At 46.2% G+C, this 19189-nt stretch overlaps 1 pseudogene; it reads left to right on the forward strand.

Moving 5' to 3' along the window:
* LOC129842396 (transmembrane protein 8B-like) overlaps positions 1 to 19189 on the forward strand; it is a 79287-nt pseudogene that overhangs the window by 38804 nt on the left and 21294 nt on the right.

Consider the following 19189-nt stretch of genomic DNA (forward strand, 5'->3'; position numbering starts at 1 on the left):
GGCTGGTAATATAACACCACGGCTGGTAATATAACACCACGGCTGGTAATATAACACCACGGCTGGTAATATAACACCACGGCTGGTAATATAACACCACGGCTGGTAATATAACACCACGGCTGGTAATATAACACCACGGCTGGTAATATAACACCACGGCTGGTAATATAACACCACAGCTGTGACGTGACAGTGTCACCACAGCTCCATGTATCAGCCTGTATCTAATGTCTCTCCAGTAGTGTCTGTGGTAACGTGACAGTAACACCACAGCTCCATGTATCAGCCTGTATCTAATGTCTCTCTCCAGTAGTGTCTGTGGTAACAGTAACACCACAGCTCCATGTATCAGCCTGTATCTAATGTCTCTCTCCAGTAGTGTCTGTGGTAACGTGACAGTAACACCACAGCTCCATGTATCAGCCTGTATCTAATGTCTCTCTCCAGTAGTGTCTGTGGTAACAGTAACACCACAGCTCCATGTATCAGCCTGTATCTAATGTCTCTCTCCAGTAGTGTCTGTGGTAACAGTAACACCACAGCTCCATGTATCAGCCTGTATCTAATGTCTCTCTCCAGTAGTGTCTGTGGTGACAGTGACACCACAGCTCCATGTATCAGCCTGTATCTAATGTCTCTCTCCAGTAGTGTCTGTGGTAACGTGACAGTGACACCACAGCTCCATGTATCAGCCTGTATCTAATGTCTCTCTCCAGTAGTTTCTGTGGTAACGTGACAGTAACACCACAGCTCCATGTATCAGCCTGTATCTAATGTCTCTCTCCAGTAGTGTCTGTGGTAACGTGACAGTAACACCACAGCTCCATGTATCAGCCTGTATCTAATGTCTCTCTCCAGTAGTGTCTGTGGTAACGTGACAGTAACACCACAGCTCCATGTATCAGCCTGTATCTAATGTCTCTCTCCAGTAGTGTCTGTGGTAACAGTAACACCACAGCTCCATGTATCAGCCTGTATCTAATGTCTCTCTCCAGTAGTGTCTGTGGTAACAGTAACACCACAGCTCCATGTATCAGCCTGTATCTAATGTCTCTCTCCAGTAGTGTCTGTGGTAACAGTAACACCACAGCTCCATGTATCAGCCTGTATCTAATGTCTCTCTCCAGTAGTGTCTGTGGTAACAGTAACACCACAGCTCCATGTATCAGCCTGTATCTAATGTCTCTCTCCAGTAGTGTCTGTGGTAACAGTAACACCACAGCTCCATGTATCAGCCTGTATCTAATGTCTCTCTCCAGTAGTGTCTGTGGTAACAGTAACACCACAGCTCCATGTATCAGCCTGTATCTAATGTCTCTCTCCAGTAGTGTCTGTGGTAACGTGACAGTAACACCACAGCTCCATGTATCAGCCTGTATCTAATGTCTCTCTCCAGTAGTGTCTGTGGTAACGTGACAGTAACACCACAGCTCCATGTATCAGCCTGTATCTAATGTCTCTCTCCAGTAGTGTCTGTGGTGACAGTAACACCACAGCTCCATGTATCAGCCTGTATCTAATGTCTCTCTCCAGTAGTGTCTGTGGTAACAGTAACACCACAGCTCCATGTATCAGCCTGTATCTAATGTCTCTCTCCAGTAGTGTCTGTGGTAACGTGACAGTAACACCACAGCTCCATGTATCAGCCTGTATCTAATGTCTCTCTCCAGTAGTGTCTGTGGTGACAGTGACACCACAGCTCCATGTATCAGCCTGTATCTAATGTCTCTCTCCAGTAGTGTCTGTGGTAACAGTAACACCACAGCTCCATGTATCAGCCTGTATCTAATGTCTCTCTCCAGTAGTGTCTGTGGTAACAGTGACACCACAGCTCCATGTATCAGCCTGTATCTAATGTCTCTCTCCAGTAGTGTCTGTGGTAACGTGACAGTGTCACCACAGCTCCATGTATCAGCCTGTATCTAATGTCTCTCTCCAGTAGTGTCTGTGGTAACAGTAACACCACAGCTCCATGTATCAGCCTGTATCTAATGTCTCTCTCCAGTAGTGTCTGTGGTAACAGTGACACCACAGCTCCATGTATCAGCCTGTATCTAATGTCTCTCTCCAGTAGTGTCTGTGGTAACAGTAACACCACAGCTCCATGTATCAGCCTGTATCTAATGTCTCTCTCCAGTAGTGTCTGTGGTAACGTGACAGTAACACCACAGCTCCATGTATCGGCCTGTATCTAATGTCTCTCTCCAGTAGTGTCTGTGGTAACGTGACAGTAACACCACAGCTCCATGTATCAGCCTGTATCTAATGTCTCTCTCCAGTAGTGTCTGTGGTAACAGTAACACCACAGCTCCATGTATCAGCCTGTATCTAATGTCTCTCTCCAGTAGTGTCTGTGGTAACAGTAACACCACAGCTCCATGTATCAGCCTGTATCTAATGTCTCTCTCCAGTAGTGTCTGTGGTAACAGTAACACCACAGCTCCATGTATCAGCCTGTATCTAATGTCTCTCTCCAGTAGTGTCTGTGGTAACAGTAACACCACAGCTCCATGTATCAGCCTGTATCTAATGTCTCTCTCCAGTAGTGTCTGTGGTAACAGTAACACCACAGCTCCATGTATCAGCCTGTATCTAATGTCTCTCTCCAGTAGTGTCTGTGGTAACGTGACAGTAACACCACAGCTCCATGTATCAGCCTGTATCTAATGTCTCTCTCCAGTAGTGTCTGTGGTAACAGTAACACCACAGCTCCATGTATCAGCCTGTATCTAATGTCTCTCTCCAGTAGTGTCTGTGGTAACAGTAACACCACAGCTCCATGTATCAGCCTGTATCTAATGTCTCTCTCCAGTAGTGTCTGTGGTAACGTGACAGTAACACCACAGCTCCATGTATCAGCCTGTATCTAATGTCTCTCTCCAGTAGTGTCTGTGGTAACAGTGACACCACAGCTCCATGTATCAGCCTGTATCTAATGTCTCTCTCCAGTAGTGTCTGTGGTAACAGTAACACCACAGCTCCATGTATCAGCCTGTATCTAATGTCTCTCTCCAGTAGTGTCTGTGGTAACGTGACAGTAACACCACAGCTCCATGTATCAGCCTGTATCTAATGTCTCTCCAGTAGTGTCTGTGGTAACGTGACAGTAACACCACAGCTCCATGTATCAGCCTGTATCTAATGTCTCTCTCCAGTAGTGTCTGTGGTAACAGTAACACCACAGCTCCATGTATCAGCCTGTATCTAATGTCTCTCTCCAGTAGTGTCTGTGGTAACGTGACAGTAACACCACAGCTCCATGTATCAGCCTGTATCTAATGTCTCTCTCCAGTAGTGTCTGTGGTAACGTGACAGTAACACCACAGCTCCATGTATCAGCCTGTATCTAATGTCTCTCCAGTAGTGTCTGTGGTAACAGTAACACCACAGCTCCATGTATCAGCCTGTATCTAATGTCTCTCTCCAGTAGTGTCTGTGGTAACGTGACAGTAACACCACAGCTCCATGTATCAGCCTGTATCTAATGTCTCTCTCCAGTAGTGTCTGTGGTAACGTGACAGTAACACCACAGCTCCATGTATCAGCCTGTATCTAATGTCTCTCTCCAGTAGTGTCTGTGGTAACGTGACAGTAACACCACAGCTCCATGTATCAGCCTGTATCTAATGTCTCTCCAGTAGTGTCTGTGGTAACAGTAACACCACAGCTCCATGTATCAGCCTGTATCTAATGTCTCTCTCCAGTAGTGTCTGTGGTAACAGTAACACCACAGCTCCATGTATCAGCCTGTATCTAATGTCTCTCTCCAGTAGTGTCTGTGGTAACAGTAACACCACAGCTCCATGTATCAGCCTGTATCTAATGTCTCTCTCCAGTAGTGTCTGTGGTAACAGTAACACCACAGCTCCATGTATCAGCCTGTATCTAATGTCTCTCCAGTAGTGTCTGTGGTAACGTGACAGTAACACCACAGCTCCATGTATCAGCCTGTATCTAATGTCTCTCTCCAGTAGTGTCTGTGGTAACAGTAACACCACAGCTCCATGTATCAGCCTGTATCTAATGTCTCTCTCCAGTAGTGTCTGTGGTAACAGTAACACCACAGCTCCATGTATCAGCCTGTATCTAATGTCTCTCTCCAGTAGTGTCTGTGGTAACAGTAACACCACAGCTCCATGTATCAGCCTGTATCTAATGTCTCTCTCCAGTAGTGTCTGTGGTAACAGTAACACCACAGCTCCATGTATCAGCCTGTATCTAATGTCTCTCTCCAGTAGTGTCTGTGGTAACAGTAACACCACAGCTCCATGTATCAGCCTGTATCTAATGTCTCTCTCCAGTAGTGTCTGTGGTAACGTGACAGTAACACCACAGCTCCATGTATCAGCCTGTATCTAATGTCTCTCTCCAGTAGTGTCTGTGGTAACAGTAACACCACAGCTCCATGTATCAGCCTGTATCTAATGTCTCTCTCCAGTAGTGTCTGTGGTAACGTGACAGTAACACCACAGCTCCATGTATCAGCCTGTATCTAATGTCTCTCTCCAGTAGTGTCTGTGGTAACGTGACAGTAACACCACAGCTCCATGTATCAGCCTGTATCTAATGTCTCTCTCCAGTAGTGTCTGTGGTAACAGTAACACCACAGCTCCATGTATCAGCCTGTATCTAATGTCTCTCTCCAGTAGTGTCTGTGGTAACAGTAACACCACAGCTCCATGTATCAGCCTGTATCTAATGTCTCTCTCCAGTAGTGTCTGTGGTAACAGTAACACCACAGCTCCATGTATCAGCCTGTATCTAATGTCTCTCTCCAGTAGTGTCTGTGGTAACAGTGACACCACAGCTCCATGTATCAGCCTGTATCTAATGTCTCTCTCCAGTAGTGTCTGTGGTAACAGTAACACCACAGCTCCATGTATCAGCCTGTATCTAATGTCTCTCTCCAGTAGTGTCTGTGGTAACGTGACAGTGACACCACAGCTCCATGTATCAGCCTGTATCGATGACTGTGGGACCTTTGGAGAGTGTCGACTGTTGAGGTCGTTCACCTATCTCTACGCTGCCTGTGTCTGCAAAGCCGGTAGGTCTCTCACTCACACACACACACACACACACACACACACACACACACACACACACACACACACACACACATAGATATACAGTATCGGTCAAAAGTTTGGACACCTACTCATTCTAGGGTTTTTCTACATTGTAGAATAATAGTGAAGACATCAACACTATATGGAATCATGTTGTAAATGAAAAAGTGTATATATATATAGTATATGTAGTATGTTGGTGTGCCTTATAAACTGGCCTCTACATATACTGTATATATACAGTCAGTGTGGTGGTGTACCTAATAAACTGGCCTCTGACTGTATATATATATATAGTATATGTAGTGTGGTGGTGTACCTAATAAACTGGCCTCTGACTGTATTTATATATATATAGTATATGTAGTGTGGTGGTGTACCTAATAAACTGGCCTCTGACTGTATTTATATATATATAGTATATGTACTGTGGTGGTGTACCTAATAAACTGGCCTCTGTCTGTATATATATATATAGTATATGTAGTGTGGTGGTGTACCTAATAAACTGGCCTCTGACTATATATATATAGTATATGTAGTGTGGTGGTGTACCTAATAAACTGGTCTCTGACTATATATATATATATATATATAGTATATATAGTATATGTAGTGTGGTGGTGTACCTAATAAACTGGCCTCTGTCTGTATATATATATATATAGTATATGTAGTGTGGTGGTGTACCTAATAAACTGGCCTCTACATATACTATATATATACAGTCAGTGTGGTGGTGTACCTAATAAACTGGCCCCTGTCTGTATATATATATATATATATATATATATAGTATATGTAGTGTGGTGGTGTACCTAATAAACTGGCCTCTGACATATATATAGTATATGTAGTGTGGTGGTGTACCTAATAAACTGGCCTCTGACATATATATAGTATATGTAGTGTGGTGGTGTACCTAATAAACTGGCCTCTGACTATATATATATATAGTATATGTAGTGTGGTGGTGTACCTAATACACTGGCCCCTGACTATGTATATATATATATAGTATATGTAGTGTGGTGGTGTACCTAATAAACTGGCCCCTGACTGTATATATATATATATAGTATATGTAGTGTGGTGGTGTACCTAATAAACTGGCCTCTGACTATATATATAGTATATGTAGTGTGGTGGTGTACCTAATAAACTGGCCATATTTTGTGTGTTCAGGTTGGAGTGGGTGGGGCTGTACTGATGACATCACAGCCCAGTCTTACGGTCGTCAGCTGACAGCAGTCCTACTGCTCACGCTCAGTAACCTCCTCTTCATCCCTCCCATCGTCATCGCTGTCCGACGCTGTTACATCACTGAGGCCTCGGTCTACCTCTTCACCATGTTCTCCTCTACTGTGAGTTATATATACACACTAACTCAGGTTCATCTCTCTGTAGGTGATGGCTTTGTTATGGAAGGTTAGGGTTCATCTCTTCCTTTTAGGTGGTTGTGGAATTTAAAACTCTTTTCTGGATTTTGATAATTAGCAGGTATCGGCCTAATTCTGCTCTGCATTATTTGGTGTTCTACGTTGTACACTGAGGATATTAGTCTCAATTTGGTGTTTGTCCCATTTAGTGAATAATTGGTTGGTGAGCGGACCCCAGACCTCACAACCATAAAGGGCAATGGGTTCTATAACTGATTCAAGTATTTTTAGCCAGATCCTAATTGGTATGTTGAAATCTCTCTCTCTCTCCTCTCTCCTCTGTCTCTCCACTCCACTCTACTCTACTTTCTCTCCTGTCCTCTCCTCTCCTCTCCTCTCCTCTCCTCTCCTCTCCTCTCCTCTGTCTCCTCTCCTCTCCTCTGTCTCCTCTCCTCTGTCTCCTCTCCTCTGTCTCCTCTCCTCTGTCTCCTCTCCTCTCCCCTCCCCTCCTCTCCTCTCCTCTCCCCTCCCCTCCCCTCCCCTCCTCCCCCCTCCTCTCCTCTCCCCTCCCCTCCCCTCCCCTCCCCTCCTCCTCTCCTCTCCTCTGTCTCCTCTCCTCTCCTCTCCTCTGTCTCCTCTCCTCTGTCTCCTCTCCTCTGTCTCCTCTCCTCTGTCTCCTCTCCTCTGTCTCCTCTCCCCTCCCCTCCTCTCCTCTCCCCCCCTCCCCTCCCCTCCTCTCCTCTCCTCTCCTCTCCTCTGTCTCCTCTCCCCTCCCCTCCCGTCCTCTCCTATCCTCTCCTCTCCTCTCCTCCTCTCCCCTCCCCTCCCCTCCTGTCCTCTCCTATCCTCTCCTCTCCTCTCCTCTCTCCAGTTCTACCATGCATGTGACCAGCCTGGTTTAACAGTGATGTGTATCATGGATTACGACACTCTCCAGTACTGTGACTTCCTGGGTTCAGTCTGTTCTATCTGGGTCACTGTTCTCTGCATGGCCCGAGTCAGAGACACATTCAAACACGTACGTTAACACACACACACTCACAGACCTAGGACAAACACACACACTCACAGACCTAGTACAAACACACACACTCACAGACCTAGTACAAACACACACACTCACAGACCTACGACAAACACACACACTCACAGACCTAGGACAAACACACACACTCATAGACCTAGGACAAACACACACACTCACACACCTAGGACAAACACACACACTCACAGACCTAGTACAAACACACACACTCACAGACCTAGTACAAACACACACACTCACAGACCTACGACAAACACACACACTCACAGACCTAGGACAAACACACACACTCACAGACCTACTACAAACACACACACTCACAGACCTAGTACAAACACACACACTCACAGACCTAGTACACACACACTCACAGATCTAGGACAAACACACACACTCACAGACCTACTACAAACACACACACTCACACACCTACGACAAACACACACACTCACAGGCCTAGGACAAACACACACACTCACAGACCTAGGACAAACACACACACTCACAGACCTAGTACAAACACACACACTCACAGACCTACTACAAACACACACACTCACAGACCTAGGACAAACACACACACTCAGACGTGATATGTCGTGCTAACGCTTGTTTTGGTGTGTGTGTGTGTGTGTGTGTGTGTGTGTGTGTGTGTGTGTGTGTGTGTGTGTGGTGTGTGTGTAGATGTTGTTCATGCTAGGTACTCTGCTGGTAGCGATGTCCATGCAGCTGGACCGGAGAGGACTGTGGAACATGCTGGGACCCATCCTCTGTGCTGTACTGGTCATGGTGACCTCCTGGGTAACTATACATCCATGGTGACCTCCTGGGTAACTATATATCCATGGTGACCTCCTGTGTAACTATACATCCATGGTGACCTCCTGGGTAACTATATATCCATGGTGACCTCCTGGGTAACTATACATCCATGGTGACCTCCTGGGTAACTATATATCCATGGTGACCTCCTGGGTAACTATACATCCATGGTGACCTCCTGGGTAACTATATATCCATGGTGACCTCCTGGGTAACTATACATCCATGGTGACCTCCTGGGTAACTATACATCCATGGTGACCTCCTGGGTAACTATACATCCATGGTGACCTCCTGGGTAACTATATATCCATGGTGACCTCCTGGGTAACTATATATCCATGGTGACCTCCTGGGTAACTATACATCCATGATGACCTCCTGGGTAACTATACATCCATGGTGACCTCCTGGGTAACTATACATCCATGGTGACCTCCTGGGTAACTATACATCCATGGTGATCTCCTGGGTAACTATACATCCATGGTGACCTCCTGGGTAACCTCCTGGGTAACTATACATCCATGGTGACCTCCTGGGTAACTATATATCCATGGTGACCTCCTGGGTAACTACACTGCTCAAAAAAATAAAGGGAACACTTAAACAACACAATGTAACTCCAAGTCAATCACATTTCTGTGAAATCAAACTGTCCACTTAGGAAGCAACACTGATTGACAATAAATTTCACATGCTGTTGTGCAAATGGAATAGACAAAAGGTGGAAATTATAGGCAATTAGCAAGACACCCCCAATAAAGGAGTGGTTCTGCAGGTGGTGACCACAGACCACTTCTCAGTTCCTATGCTTCCTGGCTGATGTTTTGGTCACTTTTGAATGCAGGCGGTGCTTTCACTCTAGTGGTAGCATGAGACGGAGTCTACAACCCACACAAGTGGCTCAGGTAGTGCAGCTCATCCAGGATGGCACATCAATGCGAGCTGTGGCAAGAAGGTTTGCTGTGTCTGTCAGCGTAGTGTCCAGAGCATGGAGGCGCTACCAAGAGACAGGCCAGTACATCAGGAGACGTGGAGGAGGCCGTAGGAGGGCAACAACCCAGCAGCAGGACCGCTACCTCCGCCTTTGTGCAAGGAGGAGCACTACCAGAGCCCTGCAAAATGACCTCCAGCAGGCCACAAATGTGCATGTGTCTGCTCAAACGGTCAGAAACAGACTCCATGAGGGTGGTATGAGGGCCCGACGTCCACAGGTGGGGGTTGTGCTTACAGCTCAGCACCGCGCAGGACGTTTGGCATTTGCCAGAGAACACCAATATTGGCAAATTCGCCTTTGGTGCCCTGTGCTCTTCACAGATGAGAGCAGGTTCACACTGAGCACATGTGACAGACGTGACAGAGTCTGGAGACGCCGTGGAGAACGTTCTGCTGCCTGCAACATCCTCCAGCATGACCGGTTTGGCGGTGGGTCAGTCATGGTGTGGGGTGGCATTTCTTTGTGGGGCCGCACAGGCCTCCATGTGCTCGCCAGAGGTAGCCTGACTGCCATTAGGTACCGAGATGAGATCCTCGGAGCCCTTGTGAGACCATATGCTGACACATGCACATTTGTGGCCTGCTGGAGGTCATTTTGCAGGGCTCTGGTAGTGCTCCTCCTTGCACAAAGGCGGAGGTAGCGGTCCTGCTGCTGGGTTGTTGCCCTCCTACGGCCTCCTCCACGTCTCCTGATGTACTGGCCTGTCTCCTGGTAGCGCCTCCATGCTCTGGACACTACGCTGACAGACACAGCAAACCTTCTTGCCACAGCTCGCATTGATGTGCCATCCTGGATGAACTGCACTACCTGAGCCACTTGTGTGGGTTGTAGACTCCGTCTCATGCTACCACTAGAGTGAGAGCACCACCAGCATTCAAAAGTGACCAAAACATCAGCCAGGAAGCATAGGAACTGAGAAGTGGTCTGTGGTCACCACCTGCAGAATCACTCCTTTATTGGGGGTGTCTTGCTAATTGCCTATAATTTCCACCTTTTGTCTATTCCATTTGCACAACAGCATGTGGAATTTATTGTAATTCAGTGTTGCTTCCTAAGTGGACAGTTTGATTTCACAGAAGTGTGATTGACTTGGAGTTACATTGTGTTGTTTAAGTGTTCCCTTTATTTTTTTGAGCAGTGTATATATCCATGGTGACCTCCTGGGTAACTATATATCCATGGTGACCTCCTGGGTAACTATATATCCACGGTGACCTCCTGGGTAACTATATATCCATGGTGACCTCCTGGGTAACTATATATCCATGGTGACCTCCTGGGTAACTATATATCCATATATCCACGGTGACCTCCTGGGTAACTATATATCCATACATCCATGGTGACCTCCTGGGTAACTATACATCCATGGTGACCTCCTGGGTAACTATACATCCATGGTGACCTCCTGGGTAACAATACATCCATGGTGACCTCCTGGGTAACTATATATCCATGGTGACCTCCTGGGTAACTATACATCCATGGTGACCTCCTGGGTAACTATATATCCATGGTGACCTCCTGGGTAACTATATATCCATGGTGACCTCCTGGGTAACTATATATCCATACATCCATGGTGACCTCCTGGGTAACTATATATCCATGGTGACCTCCTGGGTAACTATATATCCATGGTGACCTCCTGGGTAACTATATATCCATACATCCATGGTGACCTCCTGGGTAACTATATATCCATGGTGACCTCCTGGGTAACTATATATCCATGGTGACCTCCTGGGTAACTATATATCCATACATCCATGGTGACCTCCTGGGTAACTATATATCCATGGTGACCTCCTGGGTACCTATATATCCATATATCCATGGTGACCTCCTGGGTAACTATACATCCATGGTGACCTCCTGGGTAACTATATATCCATGATGACCTCCTGGGTAACTATATATCCATGGTGACCTCCTGGGTAACTATACATCCATGGTGACCTCCTGGGTAACTATATATCCATGGTGACCTCCTGGGTAACTATACATCCATATATCCATGGTGACCTCCTGGGTAACTATACATCCATGGTGACCTCCTGGGTAACTATACATCCATGGTGACCTCCTGGGTAACTATACATCCATGGTGACCTCCTGGGTAACTATACATCCATGGTGACCTCCTGGGTAACTATATATCCATGGTGACCTCCTGGGTAACTATATATCCATGGTGACCTCCTGGGTAACTATACATCCATGGTGACCTCCTGGGTAACTATATATCCATGGTGACCTCCTGGGTAACTATATATCCATGGTGACCTCCTGGGTAACTATATATCCATGGTGACCTCCTGGGTAACTATACATCCATGGCGACCTCCTGGGTAACTATATATCCATGGTGACCTCCTGGGTAACTATACATCCATGGTGACCTCCTGGGTAACTATATATCCATGGTGACCTCCTGGGTAACTATATATCCATGGTGACCTCCTGGGTAACTATATATCCATGGTGACCTCCTGGGTAACTATATATCCATACATCCATGGTGACCTCCTGGGTAACTATATATCCATGGTGACCTCCTGGGTAACTATATATCCATGGTGACCTCCTGGGTAACTATACATCCATGGTGACCTCCTGGGTAACTATACATCCATGGTGACCTCCTGGGTAACTATATATCCATACATCCATGGTGACCTCCTGGGTAACTATACATCCATGGTGACCTCCTGGGTAACTATACATCCATGGTGACCTCCTGGGTAACTATACATCCATGGTGACCTCCTGGGTAACTATACATCCATGGTGACCTCCTGGGTAACTATATATCCATGGTGACTTCCTGGGTAACTATATATCCATGGTGACCTCCTGGGTAACTATATATCCATGGTGACCTCCTGGGTAACTATATATCCATGGTGACCTCCTGGGTAACTATACATCCATGGTGACCTCCTGGGTAACTATACATCCATGGTGACCTCCTGGGTAACTATATATCCATACATCAATGGTGACCTCCTGGGTAACTATACATCCATGGTGACCTCCTGGGTAACTATATATCCATGGTGACCTCCTGGGTAACTATATATCCATGGTGACCTCCTGGGTAACTATATATCCATGGTGACCTCCTGGGTAACTATATATCCATGGTGACCTCCTGGGTAACTATACATCCATGGTGACCTCCTGGGTAACTATACATCCATGGTGACCTCCTGGGTAACTATACATCCATGGTGACCTCCTGGGTAACTATACATCCATGGTGACCTCCTGGGTAACTATACATCCATGGTGACCTCCTGGGTAACTATATATCCATGGTGACTCCTGGGTAACTATACATCCATGGTGACCTCCTGGGTAACTATACATCCATGGTGATCTCCTGGGTAACTATACATCCATGGTGACCTCCTGGGTAACTATATATCCATGGTGACCTCCTGGGTAACTATATATCCATGGTGACCTCCTGGGTAACTATATATCCATGGTGACCTCCTGGGTAACTATATATCCATGGTGACCTCCTGGGTAACTATACATCCATGGTGACCTCCTGGGTAACTATACATCCATGGTGACCTCCTGGGTAACTATACATCCATGGTGACCTCCTGGGTAACTATACATCCATGGTGACCTCCTGGGTAACTATACATCCATGGTGACCTCCTGGGTAACTATATATCCATGGTGACTCCTGGGTAACTATACATCCATGGTGACCTCCTGGGTAACTATACATCCATGGTGACCTCCTGGGTAACTATATATCCATGGTGACCTCCTGGGTAACTATATATCCATGGTGACCTCCTGGGTAACTATATATCCATGGTGACCTCCTGGGTAACTATACATCCATGGTGACCTCCTGGGTAACTATATATCCATGGTGACCTCCTGGGTAACTATACATCCATGGTGACCTCCTGGGTAACTATATATCCATGGTGACCTCCTGGGTAACTATATATCCATGGTGACCTCCTGGGTAACTATATATCCATGGTGACCTCCTGGGTAACTATATATCCATACATCCATGGTGACCTCCTGGGTAACTATATATCCATGGTGACCTCCTGGGTAACTATATATCCATGGTGACCTCCTGGGTAACTATACATCCATGGTGACCTCCTGGGTAACTATACATCCATGGTGACCTCCTGGGTAACTATATATCCATACATCCATGGTGACCTCCTGGGTAACTATACATCCATGGTGACCTCCTGGGTAACTATACATCCATGGTGACCTCCTGGGTAACTATACATCCATGGTGACCTCCTGGGTAACTATACATCCATGGTGACCTCCTGGGTAACTATATATCCATGGTGACTTCCTGGGTAACTATATATCCATGGTGACCTCCTGGGTAACTATATATCCATGGTGACCTCCTGGGTAACTATATATCCATGGTGACCTCCTGGGTAACTATACATCCATGGTGACCTCCTGGGTAACTATACATCCATGGTGACCTCCTGGGTAACTATACATCCATGGTGACCTCCTGGGTAACTATATATCCATACATCAATGGTGACCTCCTGGGTAACTATACATCCATGGTGACCTCCTGGGTAACTATATATCCATGGTGACCTCCTGGGTAACTATATACCCATGGTGACCTCCTGGGTAACTATATATCCATGGTGACCTCCTGGGTAACTATATATCCATGGTGACCTCCTGGGTAACTATACATCCATGGTGACCTCCTGGGTAACTATACATCCATGGTGACCTCCTGGGTAACTATACATCCATGGTGACCTCCTGGGTAACTATACATCCATGGTGACCTCCTGGGTAACTATACATCCATGGTGACCTCCTGGGTAACTATATATCCATGGTGACTCCTGGGTAACTATACATCCATGGTGACCTCCTGGGTAACTATACATCCATGGTGATCTCCTGGGTAACTATACATCCATGGTGACCTCCTGGGTAACTATATATCCATGGTGACCTCCTGGGTAACTATACATCCATGGTGACCTCCTGGGTAACTATACATCCATTGTGACCTCCTGGGTAACTATACATCCATGGTGACCTCCTGGGTAACTATATATCCATGGTGACCTCCTGGGTAACTATACATCCATGGTGACCTCCTGGGTAACTATATATCCATGGTGACCTCCTGGGTAACTATATATCCATGGTGACCTCCTGGGTAACTATATATCCATGGTGACCTCCTGGGTAACTATATATCCATGGTGACCTCCTAGGTAACTATATATCCATATATCCATGGTGACCTCCTGGGTAACTATATATCCATGGTGAACTCCTGGGTAACTATAGATCCATGGTGACCTCCTGGGTAACTATATATCCATGGTGACCTCCTGGGTAACTATACATCCATGGGAACCTCCTGGGTAACTATATATCCATATATCCATGGTGACCTCCTGGGTAACTATATATCCATGGTGACCTCCTGGGTAACTATACATCCATGGTGACCTCCTGGATAACTATATATCCATGGTGACCTCCTGGGTAACTATACATCCATGGTGACCTCCTGGGTAACTATACATCCATGGTCACCTCCTGGGTAACTATACATCCATGGTGACCTCCTGGGTAACTATATATCCATGGTGACCTCCTGGGTAACTATATATCCATGGTGACCTCTTGGGTAACTATACATCCATGGTGACCTCCTGGGTAACTATATATCCATGGTGACCTCCTGGGTAACTATACATCCATGGTGACCTCCTGGGTAACTATACATCCATGGTGACCTCCTGGGTAACTATATATCCATGGTGACCTCCTGGGTAACTATACATCCATATATCCATGGCGACCTCCTGGGTAACTATATATCCATGGTGACCTCCTGGGTAACTATACATCCATGGTGACCTCCTGGGTAACTATACATCCATGGTGACCTCCTGGGTAACTATATATCCATACATCCATGGTGACCTCCTGGGTAACTATACATCCATGGTGACCTCCTGGGTAACTATACATCCATGGTGACCTCCTGGGTAACTATACATCCATGGTGACCTCCTGGGTAACTATATATCCATGGTGACTTCCTGGGTAACTATATATCCATGGTGACCTCCTGGGTAACTATATATCCATGGTGACCTCCTGGGTAACTATATATCCATGGTGACCTCCTGGGTAACTATATATCCATGGTGACCTCCTGGGTAACTATACATCCATGGTGACCTCCTGGGTAACTATATATCCATACATCCATGGTGACCTCCTGGGTAACTATACATCCATGGTGACCTCCTGGGTAACTATATATCCATGGTGACCTCCTGGGTAACTATATATCCATGGTGACCTCCTGGGTAACTATATATCCATGGTGACCTCCTGGGTAACTATATATCCATGGTGACCTCCTGGGTAACTATACATCCATGGTGACCTCCTGGGTAACTATACATCCATGGTGACCTCCTGGGTAACTATACATCCATGGTGACCTCCTGGGTAACTATACATCCATGGTGACCTCCTGGGTAACTATACATCCATGGTGACCTCCTGGGTAACTATATATCCATGGTGACTCCTGGGTAACTATACATCCATGGTGACCTCCTGGGTAACTATACATCCATGGTGATCTCCTGGGTAACTATACATCCATGGTGACCTCCTGGGTAACTATATATCCATGGTGACCTCCTGGGTAACTATACATCCATGGTGACCTCCTGGGTAACTATACATCCATTGTGACCTCCTGGGTAACTATACATCCATGGTGACCTCCTGGGTAACTATATATCCATGGTGACCTCCTGGGTAACTATACATCCATGGTGACCTCCTGGGTAACTATATATCCATGGTGACCTCCTGGGTAACTATATATCCATGGTGACCTCCTGGGTAACTATATATCCATGGTGACCTCCTGGGTAACTATATATCCATGGTGACCTCCTAGGTAACTATATATCCATATATCCATGGTGACCTCCTGGGTAACTATATATCCATGGTGAACTCCTGGGTAACTATAGATCCATGGTGACCTCCTGGGTAACTATATATCCATGGTGACCTCCTGGGTAACTATACATCCATGGGAACCTCCTGGGTAACTATATATCCATGGTGACCTCCTGGGTAACTATATATCCATGGTGACCTCCTGGGTAACTATATATCCATGGTGACCTCCTGGGTAACTATATATCCATGGTGACCTCCTGGGTAACTATACATCCATGGTGACCTCCTGGGTAACTATACATCCATGGTGACCTCCTGGGTAACTATACATCCATGGTGACCTCCTGGGTAACTATATATCCATGGTGACCTCCTGGGTAACTATACATCCATGGTGACCTCCTGGGTAACTATATATCCATGGTGACCTCCTGGGTAACTATGTATCCATGGTGACCTCCTGGGTAACTATATATCCATGGTGACCTCCTAGGTAACTATATATCCATATATCCATGGTGACCTCCTGGGTAACTATATATCCATGGTGACCTCCTGGGTAACTATATATCCATGGTGACCTCCTGTGTTAACTATACATCCATGGTGCTCTCCTGGGTAACTATATATCCATGGGGACCTCCTGGGTAACTATATATCCATGGTGACCTCCTGGGTAACTATATATCCATGGTGACCTCCTGGGTAACTATATATCCATGGTGACCTCCTGGGTAACTATACATCCATGGTGACCTCCTGGGTAACTATATATCCATATATCCATGGTGACCTCCTGGGTAACTATACATCCATGGTGACCTCCTGGGTAACTATACATCCATGGTGACCTCCTGGGTAACTATATATCCATATATCCATGGTGACCTCCTGGGTAACTATACATCCATGGTGACCTCCTGGGTAACTATATATCCATGGTGACCTCCTGGGTAACTATATATCCATGGTGACCTCCTGGGTAACTATATATCCATGGTGACCTCCTGGGTAACTATACATCCATGGTGACCTCCTGGGTAACTATATATCCATGGTGACCTCCTGGGTAACTATATATCCATGTATCCATGGTGACCTCCTGGGTAACTATACATCCATGGTGACCTCCTGGGTAACTATATATCCATGGTGACCTCCTGGGTAACTATATATGCATGGTGAACTCCTGGGTAACTATATATCCATGGTGACCTCCTGGGTAACTATACATCCACGGTGACCTCCTGGGTAACTATATATCCATTTATCCACGGTGACCTCCTGGGTAACTATATATCCATACATCCATGGTGACCTCCTGGGTAACTATACATCCATGGTGACCTCCTGGGTAACTATACATCCATGGTGACCTCCTGGGTAACTATACATCCATGGTGACCTCCTGGGTAACTATACATCCATGGTGACCTCCTGGGTAACTATACATCCATGGTGACCTCCTGGGTAACTATACATCCATGGTGACCTCCTGGGTAACTATACATCCATGGTGACCTCCTGGGTAACTATACATCCATGGTGACCTCCTGGGTAACTATACATCCATGGTGACCTCCTGGGTAACTATACATCCATGGTGACCTCCTGGGTAACTATACATCCATGGTGACCTCCTGGGTAACTATACATCCATGGTGACCTCCTGGGTAACTATATATCCATGGTGACCTCCTGGGTAACTATACATCCATGATGACCTCCTGGGTAACTATACATCCATATATCCATGGTGACCTCCTGGGTAACTATATATCCATGGTGACCTCCTGGGTAACTATACATCCATGGTGACCTCCTGGGTAACTATACATCCATGGTGACCTCCTGGGTAACTATATATCCATGGTGACCTCCTGGGTAACTATACATCCATGGTGACCTCCTGGGTAACTATACATCCATGGTGACCTCCTGGGTAACTATACATCCATGGTGACCTCCTGGGTAACTATACATCCATGGTGACCTCCTGGGTAACTATATATCCATGGTGACCTCCTGGGTAACTATATATCCATGGTGACCTCCTGGGTAACTATATATCCATGGTGACCTCCTGGGTAACTATATATCCATGGTGACCTCCTGGGTAACTATATATCCATGGTGACCTCCTGGGTAACTATATATCCATGGTGACCTCCTGGGTAACTATATATCCATATATCCATGGTGACCTCCTGGGTAACTATATATCCATGGTGACCTCCTGGGTAACTATAGATCCATGGTGACCTCCTGGGTAACTATACATCCATGGTGACCTCCTGGGTAACTATACATCCATGGTGACCTCCTGGGTAACTATATATCCATGGTGACCTCCTGGGTAACTATATATCCATGGTGACCTCCTGGGTAACTATACATCCATGGTGACCTCCTGGGTAACTATATATGCATGGTGACCCCCTGGGTAACTATATATCCATGGTGACCTCCTGGGTAACTATATATCCATGGTGACCTCCTGGGTAACTATACATCCATGGTGACCTCCTGGGTAACTATACATCCATGGTGACCTCCTGGGTAACTATACATCCATGGTGACCTCCTGGGTAACTATATATCCATGGTGACCTCCTGGGTAACTATACATCCATGGTGACCTCCTGGGTAACTATACATCCATGGTGACCTCCTGGGTAACTATACATCCATGGTGACCTCCTGGGTAACTATATATCCATGGTGACTTCCTGGGTAACTATATATCCATGGTGACCTCCTGGGTAACTATATATCCATGGTGACCTCCTGGGTAACTATATATCCATGGTGACCTCCTGGGTAACTATATATCCATGGTGACCTCCTGGGTAACTATACATCCATGGTGACCTCCTGG

This window comes from Salvelinus fontinalis, unplaced genomic scaffold (genome assembly GCF_029448725.1).
Source record: "Salvelinus fontinalis isolate EN_2023a unplaced genomic scaffold, ASM2944872v1 scaffold_0037, whole genome shotgun sequence".
NCBI classification, from domain to species: domain Eukaryota; kingdom Metazoa; phylum Chordata; class Actinopteri; order Salmoniformes; family Salmonidae; genus Salvelinus; species Salvelinus fontinalis.